General features: G+C 43.6%; 1 long non-coding RNA gene across 3 annotated transcripts in view; it reads right to left on the bottom strand.

Annotated features, from left to right (window-relative positions):
• The window catches only part of LOC132020641 (uncharacterized), a 79,459-nt gene that overhangs the window by 42,727 nt on the left and 15,112 nt on the right, over positions 1 to 21,620 (bottom strand). For all 3 annotated transcript variants that reach the window (XR_009405047.1, XR_009405046.1, XR_009405048.1), the window contains exon 2: positions 15,788 to 15,864. This is a non-coding gene — a long non-coding RNA (uncharacterized LOC132020641). The remainder of the gene's footprint in view (positions 1 to 15,787; positions 15,865 to 21,620) is intronic.

A 21,620-nucleotide genomic window follows, 5' to 3' on the forward strand; every position in this document is an offset into this window, starting at 1 on the left:
ATCTCTAAAATAAATCTTTAAAAAACAAAACAAACAAAACAAAAACTGTTTTGTTGGACCGAGCAGACCACTATCTCTACCAGCATGGATGTCTCTACTATAGTTGTCCCGATGCATGGCTATGCATTCTCTTCAGGATGCATCTTAACAGGAATGCCAGCAGATATCTACAAGTTCCCAGTTTTAAGTAATTTACCATTTAATACGCATCTAAGCACTGAATGTTAACCAGATGCGAATCATGAAGCACCCGTAGTATCAAATTTGTTGAAACACCAGTATTTCCAAAAGTCAGCTCTTTGTGCCCCGTTCAGTTCTGTGAGACAGCAGGTTTATCCAAGGCACAAGCAAGAGTTGCTTATCAAGTGTTTCTTTCATCATTTTTTAGATAACACATATAATTCAGAAAGCTCTGTCTCGTTCAATTTGAAGACCTGGAGGAGAAAAGAGAAGTAGGAACTACTTGTCTATTGGCCTCAGCTGGCTCCATCTCTCTGGTCTAAGAGGATCTCCCCAAAAATGTTCTCAAAGGTATGGAGAATGACTAAGGGAATCAAATGAGGGCCAGTGAGAAGAATGAGGTGAACGGTGGTCTCTGGACTTGTGCCTGTTGAGTCCCTGAGCCTAAGGCCCAAAGTGATGGATGTATTTTCTTAGGGACCTTTTCCTCACCACAGACAAACGCTGCAGAAAAGAATGGTTTTTTATTCAGTTCACAGATCACCAATTCACAGAAATCCAATACCCGGAGAGAGTCAGCCACAGAACATGAAGGCTCCTTGGGGAGAACCCATCAAGCTCCAGGGACTTTCCCAACACATGTCCTGCATTATTCTGGTCACATCCACAGAAAGCCTTCCTGAGCACCCTTGGGTTTCTGCAGGCCGATCCACGAGGCCCACTCATACAAGCAAATGGACCGCCAACGACCTCCAGCCTCTGGACAGCTGAGAGAGCAGTAAGCCAACGGCCTTCAGCCTCTGGACAGCTGAGAGAGCAGTAAGCCAGAAAAGGCTGTGGAAGGACGCTACACAACAGGGCACAAAACAGCATTCATCCAGGGCCCTGCTGAGCACAATCCCCAACCCAGCTGGACGGAGTGGTGATAGAGGCAACATTATGGAGGGCGAGCTCAGACTTGTCAGTCACCCACTTAAAGAAGTTCTGCTCTCTTTATAGCACTGTAAGTCCACTGTAAGCCCCACCCAGGGCAGTGACCAGAGCCGGGTCACAGCAGATTAAATTCAGTGTTACCAGATAGCCCTCAGCCAGAGGAAAGAAGACCCTTTTTCCCCTGTGAGGCACAGATTGGCACCACAACTAGAATCCCACCGCTGGTATGGTGGACTGGATAAGAATATACTTTTCCTCCCCGGTCCTCAGCCTCTTCTGAGCCTTAGTCCATTCCACAGCTGGGCCTCTCTCAAAGCAACCCGAACAGTTGTTCTCTGCTCTGGGCAGCCCTCCAGTACACCTATACACACAGCGTCAGTGTCTGACCACAGTTCAGAACCACTCAGCGAGACGCTGACTCTCAGGTCGACTGTCAGGGATTAAGGCAACAAAATGGCACACTGACCCAAAAAATAGCTGCAGCTGAATTCTCTTCATTAACAGTAGGTTTGTGTATTTATTTATTTTTTTTTAAAGATTTTATTTATTAATTTGACAGAGAGAAATCACAAGTAGACGGAGAGGCAGCCAGAGAGAGAGAGAGGGAAGCAGGCTCTCTGCTGAGCAGAGAGCCCGATGCGGGACTCGATCCCAGGACCCTGAGATCATGACCTGAGCCAAAGGCAGTGGCTTAACCCACTGAGCCACCCAGGCGCCCGAGGTTTGTGTATTTAAAAGGTGTGCAAGGAAAATGTCTATAATACTTTCCCTTTGGGGGTACCCGGGTGGCTCAGTCAGTTAAGCATCTGCCTTTGGCTCAGGTCATGATCCAAGGTTCTGGGATTGAGCTCCATGTCAGCTCCACGTCGGGCTCTCTGCTCAACGGGGAGCCTGCTTCTCCCTCTCCCTCTGGCCTGCCACTCACCCTGCTTATGACTCGTGCACATGCAGTAAATAAAAAGATAAAATCTTTAAAAAAAAAAATTTCCCTTTGAAATGCAATCCACAGGTGATCGGAATTGGAAATACACCACCCATTTCCATTCACTGACAACAGAAGTCAGAGACCGACAAATTCAATATTTGGCGTTAAAGGCAGGCACCCGGGTGAACTAGTTAGAACAAAAGCCACGTTAGGACCCTCCTACACTGTTGGTGGGAATGCAAGCTGGTGCAACCACTCTGGAAAACAGCATGGAGGTTCCTCAAAATGTTGAAAATAGAACTGCCCTATGACCCAGCAATTGCACTACTGGGTATTTACCCTAAAGATACAAATGTAGTGATCCAAAGGGGCACGTGCACCCGAATGTTTATAGCAGCAATGTCCACAATAGCCAAACTATGGAAAGAACCTAGATGTCCATCAACAGATGAATGGATAAAGAAGATGTGGTATATATACACAATGGAATACTATGCAGCCATCAAAAGAAATGAAATCTTGCCATTTGCGACAACATGGATGGAACTAAAGCGTATCATGCTTAGCGAAATAAGTCAAGCGGAGAAAGACAACTATCATATGCTCTCCCTGATATGAGGAAGTGGTGATGCAACATGGGGGCTTAAGTGGGTAGGAGAAGAATAAATGAAACAAGATGGGATTGGGAGGGAGACAAACCATAAGTGACTCTTAATCTCACAAAACAAACTGAGGGTTGCTGGGGGGAGGGGGGTTGGGAGAAGTGGGGTGGGGTTATGGACATTGGGGGGGTGTGCTTTGGTGAGTGCTGTGGGGTGTGTGGACCTGGCGATTCATGGACCTGTACCCCAGGGATAAAAATATATGTTTATAAAAAATTAAAAATTAAAAAAAAAGCCACGTTAGGATTAGAAATGTCTGAGTCAAAATAATTTTTTTTTAAGATTTTATTTATTTATTTGTCAGAGAGAGAGTGGGGGAGAACACAAGCAGGCAGAACAGCAGGCAGAGGCAGAGAGAGAAGCAGGCTCGCCGCTGAGCAAAGAGCCTGATGTGGGACTCGATCCCAAGACCCTGGGATCATGATCCCAGCCGAAGACAGCGGCTTAACCAACTGAGCCACCCAGGAGTCCCTGAGTCAAAAGAATTTTAGAGGCATGTGGGACTATCTTACCTACCCCTCTGTTCTAAAGATAAGGAAACCACTGGTCAGCCGTGGTGTGAGAAAGTAAACACACCTGGAATACAGTCCGCTAATCAGCAATTAGGAATCCTCGTTCCACAGGTTCCTTCAGTATTTTCTAACACCTGTCTACTTAGGGGCCAGACTGTCAAAATTTATTTTCAAATGACAGAAAAACTCTCCACTTAAAAATAATCTGCCTTATTTCTAGATGGCAGCTTGACACACAATCTTCATAGCCTTTAGCAGCACACCAGTTTGAGTTAAAAATCACTAATTCCGGGGCGCCTGGGTGGCTCAGTGGGTTAAGCCGCTGCCTTCGGCTCAGGTCATGATCTCAGGGTCCTGGGATCGAGTCCCGCATCGGGCTCTCTGCTCAGCGGGGAGCCTGCTTCCTCCTCTCTCTCTCTCTCTGCCTGCCTCTCTGCCTACTTGTGATCTCTCTCTGTCAAATAAATAAATAAAATCTTTAAAAAAAAAAAAATCACTAATTCCATAAAAGGAACTAGAGACAAATGAAAAGCCAAGTAGTTGAGTTGCCACAGACATTTGGCCACCCAGCGTGTGAACACAGATGGGGCTCTCCTGTGGCCTGAGAAGGCAGAACACGACAGAAAACCTGTCCATCTGTAAGTGAGTGACTTCAATTACACAAAGTCATCAAAGAGTACGTTTTCCCCTCCCCAATTTTTTTGGATTTCCAAGACCTTCCATGCAGCCATCCTCCTAGGACCCAAACAACTGTCTGATTTACAACATTCCCTCTAAACAAGGTCAGGTGTTCTTTAGAACTTTATTTATAAATCAAGTCAGTTCCTTCTAGCCAGTGCCAGTTTAGAAAGATGGTACCAGCACGGGTCCCTAACCTTGGGTGGCCATGATTATTTTTAATTATCATAGTAGTTAGGGATGAAGAGATGAACATTCCCATTTTCCTTCCGGTGCCACTCATCATCTTTGTGAATTCCTCCTGACTGAAGGTCTGGGTCAGATGCTCCCAGAGGACAATGAGCAGCCTTCTACCAGATCATACTCTTCTGGAACCTTAACCAGATCTGACATGATTGTAGATAAAAAAAAACCTGAACTCTTAAGTACCATGTTACAAAATTTATTTTTAGAACTAGCCCAATGGGCACCTGGGTGGCTCAGTGGGTTAGGCCTCTGCCTTCGACTCAGGTCATGATCTCAGGGTCCTGGGATCGAGCCCTGCATCAGGCTCTTGAGATGCTCAGTAGGAAGCCTGCTTTCCCCTCTCTCTCTGCTTGCCTGTCTGCCTGCTTGTGATCTCTCTCTCTGTCAAATAAATAAATAAAATCTTAAAAAAAAAAGAACAAGCCCAGTGACCTTGGGACATTTTCTGTGCGTCAATTTTCCCATTTGAACGGGAATAAGAGTACCAATCTCCATTGCCTTGTTTGTGTAAAAGAGAACATGGAAGTATCCACCTGAGATCACGTGTAAAGAGCCCCATGCTCTTATGAATTAGAGCACATGAAAGCATTGCCACATCCCAAGTAGTCAGTCAATGATCACCAACTATTACACGGCTGCCCTTCGGAGTCCTAACACAGTAGATGTCCTCTTCTCTGTGCTTGTTGTACTTTTTACCAACCAGATCGACTGCAAGTTCTTGTGTGTGATGAGAAGAGAACATGTGCTTTGAAATTAAGCAGGAATGAACATCTAGGTTTTACACTCTACTGCATTTCATTGATTAGAAAGAGATTTTTTTCCACATTCAACACTGCTGAAATTGGAAAGTGTCTTCCATTCAGTGAAACTGGGTATGATTATCTCTTAAGCAAGTTATTTAATCTCTATAAAACTGGTAATATCACCTTCCCCTCTTAGTGTTGGGGGAAGGATCAGTAACATAATTATGCTAACCCCTAACACACAGCAGGCAGCTTGATGTACCACTTCATTCTGCACCCTTATGGGCCCAGTGTCTTGTACAAAAGATGCTTAGGATTGAATATTTACATATATTTAACAAAGCAACCCATCATCCATGGAGATTTAAAAACATTGCCCAGACCCATTCCAAGCCAATGTGTGTGGCTCTCCCAGCTGGAGCCATCTCTAGGAAAGATCAAGGGGTTTCAGTACAGGAACTCTCAGGAACGGCAACGTATGGGCACGCAGAGACCTGGGCAAGGCCCTGCAGCTGCTCTCAGTAACCCAGCAGAGCCTCGATACTGTCTAACTCCCTGCAGATACCAAGCTCAGGATCAAAGTGCGACAGTGGAGCCAGAGGGTGTAGGAAGTGGCCTTTTACAAATCCTATAACCACTCCTGGCATGCAACAACACTTAGCTCATTTTTAAGCACTTACTTCATTAGGGTCCCCTAAACCCTTTACCATAACCCCGTGAAATACAACCAGCTTCATCCACATTCCTGTTTTCTGAGGCCCAAGGCTGAAGTCACAGCTGAGTGGCGAAAGTCTGCATGGTTCCCAGGACTGGGCCCTTAATCACTGTGTCCTCTCAGGCTGGTGATGCCACATCAGCTTGACAAGGAAGCAGGAGGCCCCCACACGTCAAGGTCTTGCCTTCAAAACAGGCACACAGCATCCTCTCCAGGGGCGTGTCATACCCTTCTGCTCCAGGTGAACAAGGGCAAAAGCAGGTAGATGTGCGGAGCGGTTCTCTGTGGAGCGCATTTCCAGGCCCTTTGGTGCTGACTCGGTCCTCAGGCTCTAACAGGCAGCCCTAACAGGCGGTGTTTTCTGTTGAACCTTTGTCTGTTTCTTTTATCCCTGACTTATTTCCCACAGCTCCAGATCACCTCTGCTTTTCCCTTTTCTTGATAGGCTTCCTCCACCTTTTTTCTTTTTTAAAAATTCTGGTTCTTCAAACTTGAGTTACCTCTCCCCACACGGTACCACACTTCTTGGCAAAGAAACTTCTTGATTCATCCCCGGCAGATGTGAGTCGTAATGATAACTCATAGCTGGAGATTCCATCTGAACTTTCCAGAATGCCAACGCTCACGTGGAGGCATGTCAGAAAGATGGACAAGCCGGAGGAAGACACGAACCGCATTACAGCTTGCCTTGCTGGCTCCTTGCACGATCACATCACCTGACACTCTAGAACTCAGACCAAGAAAGACCAGCGAAGTAGAGAGTTTAAGAAGACATGGTACGTGTTCGACAAACTCACCTCAGCCTGTCCCCTGCAACAAGGTCACGATGCTACATTAACTTCCTCCTTGTCTGAGGAAACCTTGAAAGCTTATTTTATGCCATCTCCCATTTCCAGGCAATACAATGAACCGGCTGGCAGATCACCTCCTTCACAGGCAATCACCAATCGCCCATCCCTCCGAGGTGAGATGTATGTCTTATACAGAATGTATCACCAGGGCAACTGGCGCTGTTCAGTTTCTGAATAAGGAAGAGTGACCTATTTACCTCTCCACTACACCTGGAATACAAACAGGTCCGTGACATCTTGCGCTACGGAGCTCCTGAGCGGCAAGGCAAAGAGGACAAGGGTTACACAGGAGTGGATGGGGGACTCGCTGGGAAGTGAAGCCCACTGGTCAGAACACACACCTTTCCTCTGTGCCAGGCTCAAATCATCAGACTTCCCTACCTCCGGACCCCACAACACACTCTAACTATGAGATGACGGGTCCGCAGAACCCACCGCCACCTTCACTCGCTAGGAAAAGCAGAAACTAAGGAAGACGCATGTTCGCTTTTGCAGATATGATTAATCTGAGGTTGGAAAAGATGTAGGGCGGTTTGGGCCTTATTTAGCCATCCCACTCACAGCACAGACCATGCCAGACAGTTTCAGACATCGGCTGAGTACAACTGGCTTTCGGAAATGCCAGAAAACCAGTTCATTTTTCAAAGCACATTAACTTCTCTTCCAGCCATATAACTCCTAAATTATTATCCTCAACTGTATCGAAATGCCCTATCAGGTGACTGGAATTTCAACACAGGCTATATTCTCCCATATTTGCTCTCTCCAGCTATCGGGTCCCCTGGAAAGTTCTGAGTTTGATGATTTGTGTGTCTTTTTTTTTTTTTTTTAAAGATTTTATTTATTTATTTGACAGAGAGAGATCACAAGTAGGCAGAGAGACAGGCAGAGAGAGAGAGAGGAGGAAGCAGGCTCCCTGCTGAGCAGAGAGCCCAATGCGGGACTCGATCCCAGGACCCTGAGATCATGACCCGAGCCGAAGGCAGCGGCTTAACCCACTGAGCCACCCAGGCGCCCCTGGTTTGTGTGTCTTAATCTGCGCTGCCTGACTTTTGTGGTAGTGACCCACCAATTCTATAAATTCAACAGGAGTTTAAATATTCCAGAAACAGATGCACTTACGTACACACAGGGTTAACATTCTAAACATGCAGTAATACCCATGTGGGCAAAATCACTTAACAGGTCAGCCATTTCACACATACAGAAGCTGGCCCCAGCTATACCACCACCAGGTGTAAAGATTACCCAAGTATCTCACAAATGTCTGAAAAGCCAGAGATCCGTTTATCATTAACAAAAGGGTATGACCTCTTCGTTCAGTTTTTCTAAGGGATCCAAACTTTCTGACTGTAGATAAAGAAACCGTATATGTTGGAATTTTGGTGTCATCTATTATTGTTTGTTTCTTTTTTTTTAAAAAAAGATTTTATTTATTTATTTGACAGACAGAGATCACAAGTAGGCAGAGAGACAAGCAGAAAGAGAGAGAGAGGGAAGCAGGCTCCCTGCCGAGCAGAGAGCCAGATGCGGGGCTCGATCCCAGGACCCCGAGATCATGACCTGAGCCGAAGGCAGCGGCTTAACCCACTGAGCCACCCAGGCGCCCCTGTTTGTTTCTTTTTTAAGGGGTTAGCTTCTTTGCGACAGGTAAGAAGACATTGGTGTGTTTCATCCAAACCCCACTTTTAGAGCTGGCTGTGCTCATCCTGGCTCCCAACAGCTCGAGAGAAGGCCCCCAGCCAGCTGCAGGAGACTGCTTCAGCAAGGTTAAGCCACCAGAGGGGATAGCCAGCTGCCAGCAATGAGCTGATTCAGGTATACAAAGGTCCAGCCCCTCACCTCCACTACGGCCATCCTAAGACCAGAGCTCCCCATATGGGCAGCTGGGGATTCCACTGCAGTGGCATTGCTGGTCAGCTTCTCCTCCACGGAATCCTACTACCTTTTCCTCAGCCCTAAAATCCTTCAGCATCCAATTCCTGGTCTCAGTAGGCTTCCAATGCACCTCATCAAAGACAGGCTGTTTGCTGTTTTCTAAGTGTAGAAAGCTATTTTTTCAATTCTCCTGAGGAAGTTATAGGCCCTACACATGTTCTATTCCAACATACTATTAGAGGTCCTATGAAGGCTGAAAACCATCTTTGAAAAATAGTGTTGGCTCGGTTCAATAATTGCACGTTTTTGATAGTCAGCCCAGAACACTTTCTGAACATCAGCCCAATGCAGTCAACAGGGACAGGAGTGAAATAATGCCCCGGAATATCACAGGTTCACAAGGAAGGAAAGTGAGACATCGCCAGGCTAGCGATCTGCACGTCACAACATCATGGGGCACTGAAAACTGACACCAGGTCATGAGAGGCCGGATCTGCTGTTTTCAACCTCAACCCATGGAGCCTGCCCCTCCCCACATAAGGCACACTTGCATCAGGAGCTCAAATCCTAGGAAATCAGTCTAAGCTCCTTAAACAGTTCTACATGTAAGTATGAAACAAAGTGCTGAACGCTTTATCCCCAGCATTGCAAGCTTTCCATAAGAGGAAACAATTCTTGGAGCCGACAGGTAATAGACGACTTTGCAAGAAAGCAGATGCAGACGGGCCTGAGCAAGAATCAAGACCCATGGCTACGGCATTGCCCAGAAGGCACTACCGCTTTCCAGAAGAACCTTGAGGAACCATCTCGCAGTCATTCAGGCTCTAGCCCAGCTGAGGGCGGAGGATGGAGTGAGGGAGATCACAGAAGCAGAAGTCTGAGCAAAAGCAGGTACTGGTGCAGTGTCTGTATCTTATTACCAAAGGTTTGGGTTCAGAATGTTAAAAAATGTAGATAATGTACCCCATATGAAAAACTCAACTTAAAATCACACTCCTGCTTAATGTTTTACCGTTTTTACACTTTGTCCAGTTTGACCCTCACAGCTCTCCCTGTGAGGGCGGGGCTAGTATTAGTAGCTCACTTTTATGCCCAGGACCACACACCTGATCCATGTGGGGATCAGACTGCCAGATTCCTGGTTCAGGGTTCTAGCCTATAAAATCCGCCAATTTGCAGTTTTTCTATATATTTCTCCAGGATTCTGTGCAAAACCCCCAGACTTTGCTGCCCTCCTACTACATGTGCTCCCAGCTTCATAGCTACAAATCTGGATTTCAGAAGAATAAGGACTACCCATGCAGGAGGTCCTAAACAGGGCCACCAACTACCCTCAGACATCTCTCTTTCTCAAAGACTTGAAACAACCCAGACACTCTGTTAGCACCACAGCTGACAGCAGACTAAGGAGATCAAGTTACAGGACCACCAGTGTTCGATATCTCTAACTAACCCGGTTCGTGTCAGCCAAACACACAAGAAGCGGGGTTGGGGGAAGAGCAAAGGCTAAGGCTCCCCGATTTCTTAGACACAGTCACAGCTCTTAGGAAAGACTTCCACCCTGCAGTAGGATTTGCTACTGTCATTTGAGACACTTGGTGGATTTTACTCTTGCCAAGTTGGCATTCTGTTTCTGCAATGCAAAAATGCTCAGACTGAAGAGATCAGATGGGGATTTTCACGTTTTGAGGAACAGAAGCGAGCCTCTTTCCGCCTCAGGTGGATGCATTACAGCTTGGGGGAGTGCTAATGAGAGCTAATTACTCTATTTACTTCATAAGCCAACCAGCCAGCAACAAGAAATGCCTGGGTAAAACTCTCGGCAATCTCAGGCTTGGTTTCAAAGGGCTGGTGCCAAAATGATCTGGCTGAAGTGACGGGCTCAGGGCTGCTCAACTGGATTGTTATCTCAAGATCACAAAACACAGGCCATCTTTTGGCCTGTGTATCCCGTAAATTAATAGTCACAGCAGCATCAATTTTATTCTTCCATGCTTAATCTACTCTCTTCGCCGTTATCAACACTCCCACCTGTGCCCCCAAATGTCCACACTGGCTGTAAATTAAGAAATCAAACATTAGGCCTGAATTTTAGGAAAACAACTGTCTTCCTACCATTGAAACTGGGTGTGGCATTTTACAATGTCCTACACTCACCTGGCAATAGTCACAAGATTTGGCCAACAGTTCATTCACTTTGATCCTTGAACTCTAGACATAAGAAAGAACTTAGAAATCACGTAAATTTCACTTAATCATTGATACTTAACTGAATCCATGTGTTAAGTAAAGCATATACATATGGCATGAATTATATAAAAATACAACTAATTTATGACTCTAATTTATATAACTTATATAAATTACATTTAAAAGAGGCTTTCTCATCCATGTTTCTCCATTCCTGCCATAGTCGGGTAAGGGGTAGGAGATGGAAAAACCATAGGACAACAGATCTAAATTTCCCAGAATAAGAACAAGAAGGTTAGTCATTAACTCAATAAAGCCTCAACCATATTAACCTCTCCCTCCTCCAATACTAAGATGGTGTATTGTTGAAAATGCAACCATGGCTTCAGGGACAAAAGTAAGAAGATTCAAGACACATTTTAAAGAAGATTGCCAAAGGGCATTATCTTCAACTCCACAGAAACGAGGCTGCATTGGATTATAATATAACTCTAAGCTAACATTTATAATTACTTGGCTCAATTTATTAAAATGAAAAAATCTAAATAAACACAAGGAGAAGTTAAGTGGCCAGAGCAACCTCACGCTGAAATTCTTCAGGCAGAAATAACTTCCATATTATTAGTGGAGGCTTTTTATGTGGATGACAATCTAACATAAGGACTAACCAGATCCAACTCAATTTATATATGGTATGAAAAATGGAAATTTAATAATGGTTCTCCTGAGTTACTTAGCAACCTTCTCTTCTCTCATGATTTTCTATGTTTTTTTTTTTTTTTTTTTTTTTTTAAAGAGAGAGAGAGAGAGAGAACAAGTGCACAAGCAGGGGGAGTGTCATGCAGAGGGAGAAGCAACTCCAACTGACCAAGGAACCCAACATAGGACTCCATCCCAGCACCCTAGGATCATGACCTGAGCCAAAGACAGACGCTCAATGACTGAGCCACCCAGGCATCCCTATAACTTTCTTTTTAAGACTGCTTTGTTACCTGAATGTTTATAATACATGGGACAAGTAAGTAACATGAATGATGCCAAAAATCTCATCTATGTGTAAAGGAATGACTAGGTTATGGCCCTTCCCAAAAACTGCCTGTGCTTTTTTACAGAAACGTGTAGACAAACATGTTTTACTTTGGCTGTGAGTACAGCCCTAAGCTGGGGATTCATCACAAAGTCGTCCAAGCAGAAGTATTTCAGAGAAGCAGCTGATATCCGTAACAAAAAACAAAATCGACTCAACAGGATAATAAAGAGGCCAGATAAAGAAACATTTCTTGCACAGAAATATAAATAACATTTACTAAAATTTCACAAGTCTGAGCAGGTTTGCCAGTTTTTCTAAGATTGATTTAGAACAGTAGCATTTTAGCTTTAAGACTAGGTAGTCATCATGGGACGCCTGGGTGGCTCTGGGTGGTTAAGCGGCTGCCTTCGGCTCAGGTCATGATCCCAGCGCCCTGGGATCGGGTCCCACATTGGGCTCCTTGCTTGGCAGGGAGCCTGCTTCTCCCTCTGCTTCTGCCTGCCACTCTGTCTGCCTGTGCTCGCTCTCGCTTCTCTATGACAAATAAATAAATAAAATCTTTTAAAAAAAGAAAAAGAAAAAAGACTAGGTAGTCATCATTACTGAGCTCCTGCAATGAGTAAGCCAGGTGCTGTGCTAGGCATCTGGTATATGTAATGTCAACTTAATCTTTCTCATAGCCCTGCAAGGTAGGCACCGTTGCTTCCACTGACAGACAAGAAACCACGGCTCAGACTGGACAAACCACAAAGTCACAATGTTAAGATATGACTCTACTGGGATTCCACCCAAGATATGGCTGACCCCAAAACCCAAAGTTGCTGCTACCTTCTGCCCAGCAGTACCACTAAGAAATCACAACCAGAAATTACAACGATGGAATTATTTCCTAAGTACAGAGGATCAGCTCTAAGGTCAGAAGCTCTAGATTTTAATTGTGCTTCTATTGAGTGGTGGTTTCCTCCAAATTAATGGAGATGAAAATAGTATTTAACCTCCTAAGGTTGAGGGGAAAAGCATATAAAAAAGCCCTGGTCGCGGCACTTTTCGAAACAAGTAAGCACTATTTGTATTTGCTATTATTACCTTCTTCCTCAAGCCTCAGCTGGTGAACAGCACCTGGGGAAATCCACCCACAGGGCAGCAAATTACCTTGATGAGGCCTGAGCAACACAAAGCCTGGAGCCCAAGAGAACGAAACTTAAGGGGTAAGGAATGGAGGGGGCTTGGGTACAGTCTCTGCTCAGTGTACCTTCTCAGGCACTAGTAAATAAAATAATGGTTGTGGGCAAGCTCTGTGCCAGGCACAGCCACATTCACTAGACAAGCTGCTGGCCCCAGTTAGTCAGCCAGGTAAGAATGGATGGAAGCTCCTGCCTTCAGGCAAGCTCACATCTACCCTGTGGTAAAGGAAATTCAGACTAAACAAGCTACCGCCCTCCCGACTTGAACCTCACTCTTTCTCATCAACTTTCCCTACTCACTCATGCTTGCCCACACCCCCCCCCCCGCCACCACACACACAGAGATGGGGAGGGCTTTCCATGGTACAGAGGGTGCCCAGATTCAACCAAGCACTTGAGGCCTGTTCATCCCCATTAGGAAACTCTATAGTGGTCCAGAGTAGCAGAATTTTAAACATTGACAATTCAATACAGTGACTTCCAGAACAGAGAAGATTCATTTCAGTACAAAGGAAGGTTGAAGACTATGAAAAAAAAAAATCAAGATTTGACTCCATAAAAGTTTTATGATTCTATAGGACTAAAAACAAAATTAAAAAATAAACCAAATAGAAATTAGAGGAAAAAAAAAAACGAGGTCAAAATATGTGCAGTAATGATAGAGGATTAATAAGTAAAATACATAGTCTATGACAAATGAGAAAAATACGAATACCCAATAATAAATAATAAAAGGGCAAAGTTCAAGAACAGTTTGTTAAACAGGAAATGCAGTCAACAGTCATATAAACATGTTTGATCTCATTAATATCAAGCAAAACAGAAAAACAAAGTATTTTTTCTCTTAGAAAATTGCCAAATATTATTAAAATGAGAATAGCACTCTGCTACTGGTGGCAAAAATTAGTACACACTTTTTTGGCAACCAATACCAATATCAATCAAGATACCCATATGCATGACCATCCTTTTGTTCTACTTCTGGTCATCTCTGATAAAAATAAAAATGATCTGAAAGAAAATGCTGACTGCATAAGATGCTCATCAAATACTGAAAACAGGCTCTGCAATCAGATTAAATAAATCACAAAATATCCCTAGACAGAATATTTTACAGTCCTTAGAAATAACATTTACAGTTATTTTTGTAGTGTGGGGAAAGGCAAATAAAACAATGATAAGTAAAAACAAATCATATACTTAGAATACTTCAAATATTCTAAGTAAAATAAATAAATTTATAAAAATATATAAATATATAAATTAAAAATATACAAATTTTTAAAATGGACAGAAACACAGCAAAATAGTTGTGTGGTAGAATAACTGTTTTTTATAACATCTTTATGGTTTTCCTATACTACAAAATCTTTGATAAGGTGCATCTCACTCTTGTACTTACAAAAAAACATAAGTAACAATCTCCCCTGCAAACCCACAACAATAGAAGGAAATCCAACAACCCTCCAAACCACTCCCACAATTACCCGAGCGTGCAACAGGCAGGTAAGGCAGTAAACTGAGGGGAGAGAGGCTTTGTTTTAAGTCTGGGCCTAGAAAAACAGGAGGCATCTTGATGTGAAAACAAAAACTTTTCATCTTCCACTTGTCAAAGCATATTTTGGAAATTCATTAACCAAAACATTTTCCATCAGAGGATTTAAACCCACACACCAAAATTATCTCCACAGAATAAACTAGTTAAGCAACCAGGAAGTTTACCAGGAACACCCTAAAAATTAACAATTGTTTTTACGGCTCTGATAAAGCCAGCCAGCTCATGTTGGTACACAATGTAACACAAACAACCTCTCCAGTGAGTCCTCTGAACAGGAGTGCAAGAAGTCCTTATCATAAGGTTTTCCTTGGCAAGAATAACAGATGCCACGGAAATTAAGCCTTTTGGGGTTCACCTTCCTAAAAGCTGATTTTAGGGGCGCCTGGGTGGCTCAGTGGGTTAAGCCGCTGCCTTCGGCTCAGGTCATGATCTCAGGGTCCTGGGATCGAGTCCCACATCGGGCTCTCTGCTCAGCAAGGAGCCTGCTTCCCTCTCTCTCTCTCTCTCTCTGCCTGCCTCTCCGTCTACTTGTGATTTCTCTCTGTCAAATAAATAAATAAAATCTTTAAAAAAAAAAAAAAAAAAGCTGATTTTATAATCTTAGAGATGGCATCCATTATCCACCTTCATCTTCACAAACCTACCAGGCAGGGTTTCTCCACTTCAGCACTCCTGTCAGTGCAATTCCTTACAATTCCTTGCTCTGGTCCATGCACTGCAGGGCGTTCAGCAGCATCCCTGGACTCTCTGCTCACTAAATGTCAATCCTCCCTCCATCCCCAGTTGCAACATGAAGAAGGTTTCCTGACATCACCAAATGACTCCCGCAGGGCAAAATCACCCCAGCTGAAAACCAGTGGTACAAATCACGTGCTCTCATTGCCTGAATTTTACAAAGGAGGAAACAGACACAGCGAGGCCCATCTAACTTCAAAGCTCGAGATCCAAAACTCGGTACTGTATGGGTGCACAGGTAGGAGGCAGATCTTCTAGTATAACCTACGATACACACCCATCTTTTCTACTTGGTCCCTATGCATCCACCCCCACAGAGCCTGGTTGAGTCGGCCTTGGTGCACACCATTCACGTAAACCATTTCTCTCATCATGTAAACATTTATGAATAATGCCAGATGAGAGTCTGGCAATAAAGGCACAGTCATGACCTTCGACAAGTATATAACCTATTTGAAGAAATAAGACATAGCCATGGAGAAGCTATTCGGAGTACCAGTTTGGAAGAACACTGTTTCCTCACCTGTAATATGGAAACGATGTCAGGGCTGATCCCATAATTCACTGAAAGAATGCGAATCACGTTCTTTTCACGAAATAGGATTTCAAAAAACAGCCAGATATCAAATGCTTGGCAATATATAGGCACCAGCACAGGATGGATTAGAGTATCTCAAAAATCACTGGGCTGGCATGAACCCTCTAAAACACCCTGAACCCACCACCCCTTGGTACTTGAGCATTTGAAAATCCAAAAATTGAATTACCTGTTTCCAGCAGAGTTTGCGGGAGGAGCTCTGACAGAGGCTCTCAGCAAAGGTTTCCTGAATGGCTTCAAGCAGGCCTGGAGGAAAGAAAAGGAAGGATTCAAACAAAGAGAAGAGCCAGGAGTAGGAGAAAAGGTGGAATGGACTCAAAGCACTCCGGAGGAGCAGAGCCTGGGCCTCAACCCAGCAGGACAAGGGAAGGCAAGGGTGGGAAAAAAGGTCAAGACCAGAGGAGGTCATCTGGTGATCTCTAGGTGATCTGTAGTGTCGCTGACAGGCTAGAGCCAAGAAATACTTCTAAAAAAGTAACCAAGGGCTGGTACAGCTTTGTAGCACCATTATGAAGGCGGAGAACTTAATTTCTCAGACTAAAAGGTCAGCATTCCCTGAGGACAATCAGCAGATGCTTGCTTAAATTTACATAAGTGAAAGTGATGATTTTCCAGAACAATGAGTCAATCTGCCCTAAAAGTAAATCCAAATAGGTTCTTTCCCAAGTCCACAGGTCCTCCTGTTCTGTAAGGGCATCAGCCCAACACAAGGACACAAGAGCCCAGGGTAGCCAGATTTCCTGATTTTAACATCTGGATATCAATTAGGTGAAATCTCCCAAACTTTAAGTATTGGCCTAAATTGCTTTAAATACCGTGAAGGTCAAACCAAACCTATCTCCCTGCAGTCTCCACCCCAGGGCCCCCAGTACAAAAACCCTGTCGTTAGCCACAGCCTACAGGTCAAGTAAAGCTTTCTGGGATATTTGGAAGATCTCTCCGGCAACGTGTCACAGAACACAGGGAAGAAACTAACTGTAGAGTATATAGAGCCTTCAGCAATGGACTGTAGAAAGGCCCCATAGCGCTCCCCCCCCCCCCGCTAAATACAAACCGGCCCTCAGGTGACACCTCAAAATATCCACTGGCCAGGGGTACCTGGGTGATGCAGTCGGTTAAGTGTGTGACTCCTGACTTTGACTCGGGTCATGGTCTCATAGGTCATAAGATGCGGCCCCATCTTGGGCTCTGCGCTCAGTGAGAAGTCAGCTTGGGGATTCTCTCCCTCTGCTCCAGCCTCCACCCTCCCCACGCTGCTCACTCTCTCAATCTCTCTCTCGCTCTCAAATAAATAAATAAATCTTAAAAAAATATATATCCACAGGTCCTAAGTGACCAATGGGCTACTTACAATTAAGCAGTTACCAAAAATGGGAGAATTCCACACATCAGCATACCTCCTCATTTCCCCATTTTAAAAAACCTACAGTAGTATGTTAATAAATAAATAAATAATTAATTAATTAATAAATAAATAAATAAAGCCAGCCCCCACTCACTGCCTCATTACAGAGAACCCTCCTCTGCTGTCCTGTCCACCACCCCCCAGGCCCTGAGATATATTCAATAAACTTCTCCCTCCTTTGTTCTGCTTCAGGTGAATTCTTTCACTGCTTGTGCCACTGGCTTTGACCCAATCATCACCTCATATCTGGGGATCCTCATCTGCTCAGGAGACACATCCCACTTAAGACACCATAGGGTCCAAAAAAAAAAAAATAAAAGACACCACAGGGTCTACATCAGAGCTGACAGGGATGTGAACAAAGGCCATGGCGGAGGTAATAGAGAGTGATTCAAAAAATGTATGAGAGGCAAAAATAGCAGTGCTGATGGCCAGGAGAAGGTCCCTAGGATACCAGAAACAAACCTGACCCATTGCAAATTTTGACAATGAAAGGGAGTCTTTAAGACCAGCGGGAAACAGGCTTAAATGTGCACTTTTTGACCTCTGAGAACAGGGCCATCCTCATGGACTTGTGACCTGTGTCGTCACACAGGACTCCATGCTCAGAAAGGCTCCATGCTTGGTTTAATGATCTGCTGTCATCATTTTGAGATTCTTAATTTAACTTCGAACTTGTGTTTTGTAAGTGAGGTCTGATGGGGAAATGGAGCTTGCATGTGAGCAGAAGAGATCCTGCTCAGTGTGTGTGGCCACATTCTTACACAGTGTTTGCCATGACCCAGAGCACAGAATTTCTGTGGATTCATGAGGCCTGGGAGCCCAGCAAGACTAGTTCAAGGTAAGTAGTTACAAAGACAACTAAGTGAGCAGGTAGGTGTTGACAGCTCCCAGAAGCCATGCTTTCCATTCAAAGGAACCACAACTCCCTTTGCATATAGAAACAAAGCAATGTTTTTCTAAGATACAAAACCAACAAAAGAATCCTATCATATCCTCTTACTTCTATTACATTCCTGTGTTAGCTGATCCTGCACACTGAAAATAATGGCATAGAAGGAAAAGGAAATATAGGGCAACCCATGGTTCTTTTTCCTTTCAGTCCTTCGTTAAAGCCAGCCCTTTCTTCCATAAGACAAAGACTAACAGAATGTAGGTATCAAGAAGTGAATAAGAGTAATCCATTAGCTTTGGGCAGTGTTTCCACATTCTGGTAAGAACAATACACATATGCATGTACAAATTACAAAATCTGAAGTGTATAATTTCAGTAATTCTGCAGATGTGTCAAATAAACTTACATTTGCATTTAACGTTGGACTTGCACCATATAAAGCGTACAAATCATGCTAATAATTTAAATTTTTAATTTCTCTTCACTTAGAACAATATTAAATAGCAAACGAGGATAAGTCAAGGGAGAGAGTGTAGAAGGAAAAGCTTTTTATGCTAGTACCTTTAACATTGCTTTTTTCATGCTTTTTGAACAAGGAGAAACACATTTTCATGTTACACAGGGCTCAACAAATTCTGTGGCCGGCCCACTGAGAACCATTGCAGTCAAGAATATCATGCCTAAAATGTTACACATGGGGCACCTAGGGGGCAGAGTGGTTGACTGTCCAATTCTTGGTTTCAGCTCAAGTTATGAGCTCAGGGTGGTAAGACCAAGCCCCATGACAGGCTCCACACAGCGGAGCCTCACAGCAGGTGTGAGGCCCGCGGGGGATTCTCTCTTACCTCTCCCTCTGCCCCTCCAGGCCCCACCCCACCACATGCTCATGCATTCTCTCTCAAGTAAGTAAATTAAATCTTAAAAAATAAAATAAAATAAAATGCTACACACACCTAGATAAGTTCCTCCAGATGTCCTCCAAAGTAACCCCCAAAAGAGCCACTTATGGACAGATGGCGGTGATGATTTTTACTTCCATGCTCTGTTACTGAATCACTTTTCCCTTTTCCCCCAGGTACCTCACATCATCACAACAACACATCTGCTGAAACAGTGCAAGCCTTTGTCTTTCCAACTAAAGTGAAGACTATAGAAGACCTTCCCCAGAGCAGCATCTAAGGCAGAGACCTCTCTGCTGGGCATCCCCCTTCTACAGAGTGCTTCCCCGAGCTCTGGCACTGCAATTTTCACCAAACTCAAGCTGTTTCTCACCACTCCGAGTGCTCGGGTTTCCCCTGGGAAGTGGTTCTGTGTAAGTCTGGCTGTCTAAAATGGCCTCCTTCAAATACAGTCAAGTTTTCCTTTGTCTCACTTCATTCTCCTCTTCTGTTTGGTACCACCACTTTCCACTTCGATAAATTAATTTCCTGCCTGGAGATACATCCTGGGAAATGTGTCAGTTTGTATTGTTTAGATGAGAGACTTCTGTCATTCTTTCAAACTTTTCCTCTGCACCAATAATCCTGACAGCCAGCCTCTTAGGAGCCTAAGTAGCTTGTCTATGAATTTCCTTTCACGGCCTCCTATTAGACTGAAAAAATGCAGACTGCCTGCGGTGAACTTACTCAACTCTTAACCCTTCCGATCACATCTTTTTCTATTTCCCCATCCTTTCTTCTAGCCCATTTAAAGAAGGGCTCTTACGGAATTCAGGGCTAACCGGCCACTCTCTACCTGATTGTTAATGCTGCTTTACCTGTACCTGCTTCACACCAAACTATCACAGCATGCCTCTCCTGGTTTGATTCCTTGAAAGGCTGGGCTACAGAGCCACCTATGGTGCATCCCCTCCCTTACAATCCTCATTTTTTTGCACTCTGGACTACATCTCTACTGGGCTACTGAACCTGCACTCTCCAAGTTCATGAATGACCTGCTGGCTGGACCAGGGGCAGTTTCTCGGACCCATCCTTCTAACGGGTCTATTGTGCCAGATGGCAAGGACAGTCCACATGTGTTGGGTCTGCTTCTTCCCTCTGCTACCACCATCTTCCCCTTCTCTGGTGGCTCCTGCTCTTCCTCCTCTAATAAATTTCATTAGTCTGATCATGTCTAAATGTCAAGAGTTCCTTGAAGGATGTGTATCACTTCTATTTTTATTCTACATCTTCTTCAAAATAGGTAGAGGCAATTAGGAGATACAAACTTCCAGTGGTAAATAAAAAAGTCACAGAAATTGTGAGCACAGCAGAGGGAATGTGGTCAACAATATTGTAACAATAGTGTTTAGTGACAGATGGTAAGTACAGCTATTGTAGGGAGCACTGCAGAAAGTACAGAATTGTCAAATTGCTAAGGTGTGCACCTGAGAATAATATAACATTGCAAGTCAACTATCTTCCAATAAAAAATTTAAAAATAAAATTGGCAATATTTGGTATATTGTACACAGCATAACAAAGGGTAAATAACTAAATTTTTTAGTTAAATTTAATTTTTTAACTAAATTTTTTTAGTTTCTGAAGTATTTTATGGTTTGTTGTGTTTCTGCAGATTATGGGCATTTCTCTAAGACTTCCAAAGGTAAATCAAATGAAAGATGAGCTCTACTCATTACTTTTCCATGACAGAGGACATCTCTTCTTGATATAAAAAAATTTCATGGCCTAGAAATAATTGATCAACATTAGATTCAAATAAACTTCAGCATGCCACATTCTGTCATTACCCTTGCCCCATATTTTCTAGTCTTTTAAAAATATTTGACTATAAAAATGCTAATAAATATATATACTATTTTAAAAAAAGAATTCCCTGAAGGCACCATACTTGCTTCTCTTTTTATTCTACACCTTCTCCTTTAGTGTGTTCATCTATTCTTACTCATTATATATAACAGCTCCATGGAAACGATCCATCAATATAGGATTTTGCATAAACTCCAAATCTAAATTTCAATTTCTTCTTAAAAAAGATTTTATTTGACAGAATGGGAGAGAGAGGGAAAGGACAAGCAGAGTGGCAGGCAGAAGGAGAGGGAGAAGCAGGCTTCCCACTGAGCAAGGAGCCTGATGTGGGGCTCAATCCCAGGACCCTGGGATCACGACCTGAGCCAAAGGCAGATGCTTAGTGACTAAGCCACACAGGCGTGCCTAAATTTCAAATTCTTAACATCTTCATGTGGATAAAATCAACTAACAGATTTTAATGGCTTTTAACATGCCAAGTACAGAAGTAAGCCAGAGGCAGTAATACAAAGTAGTTGAAGATACTGACCCTCGAGACTGTATGCACCTGCATTTAAATACACTCCAACAGAGGATAGTCCAAGATGGCAGAGGAGCACAAGACCTTAGTTATGTCAGGTCCCAGGAATTCAGCTAGATAAATATCAAATCATTCTGAACACCTGTGAACTCAACAGGATATCTAAGAAGGAACAGTTGCAACTCTGCATATAGAAGTGATCACTTTCTGCAAGAATGACAAGACAGAAAACTCACATCAAAAAAGAGAACAAGAGGCCATACTGACTGCCAGGGATCTAATCTGTATGGACATAAGTGAGATGTCAGAACTAGAGCCCAGAATAATGATTATAAAGCTACTAGGTGGGCTTGAAAAACACAGAAGACACTAAAGAATCCCTTTCTGGAGAAATAAAAGAACTAAAATCTAATCAAGTCAAAATTTGAAAGTCTA

Source organism: Mustela nigripes, chromosome 6, assembly GCF_022355385.1.
Source record: "Mustela nigripes isolate SB6536 chromosome 6, MUSNIG.SB6536, whole genome shotgun sequence".
Lineage (NCBI taxonomy): Eukaryota > Metazoa > Chordata > Mammalia > Carnivora > Mustelidae > Mustela > Mustela nigripes.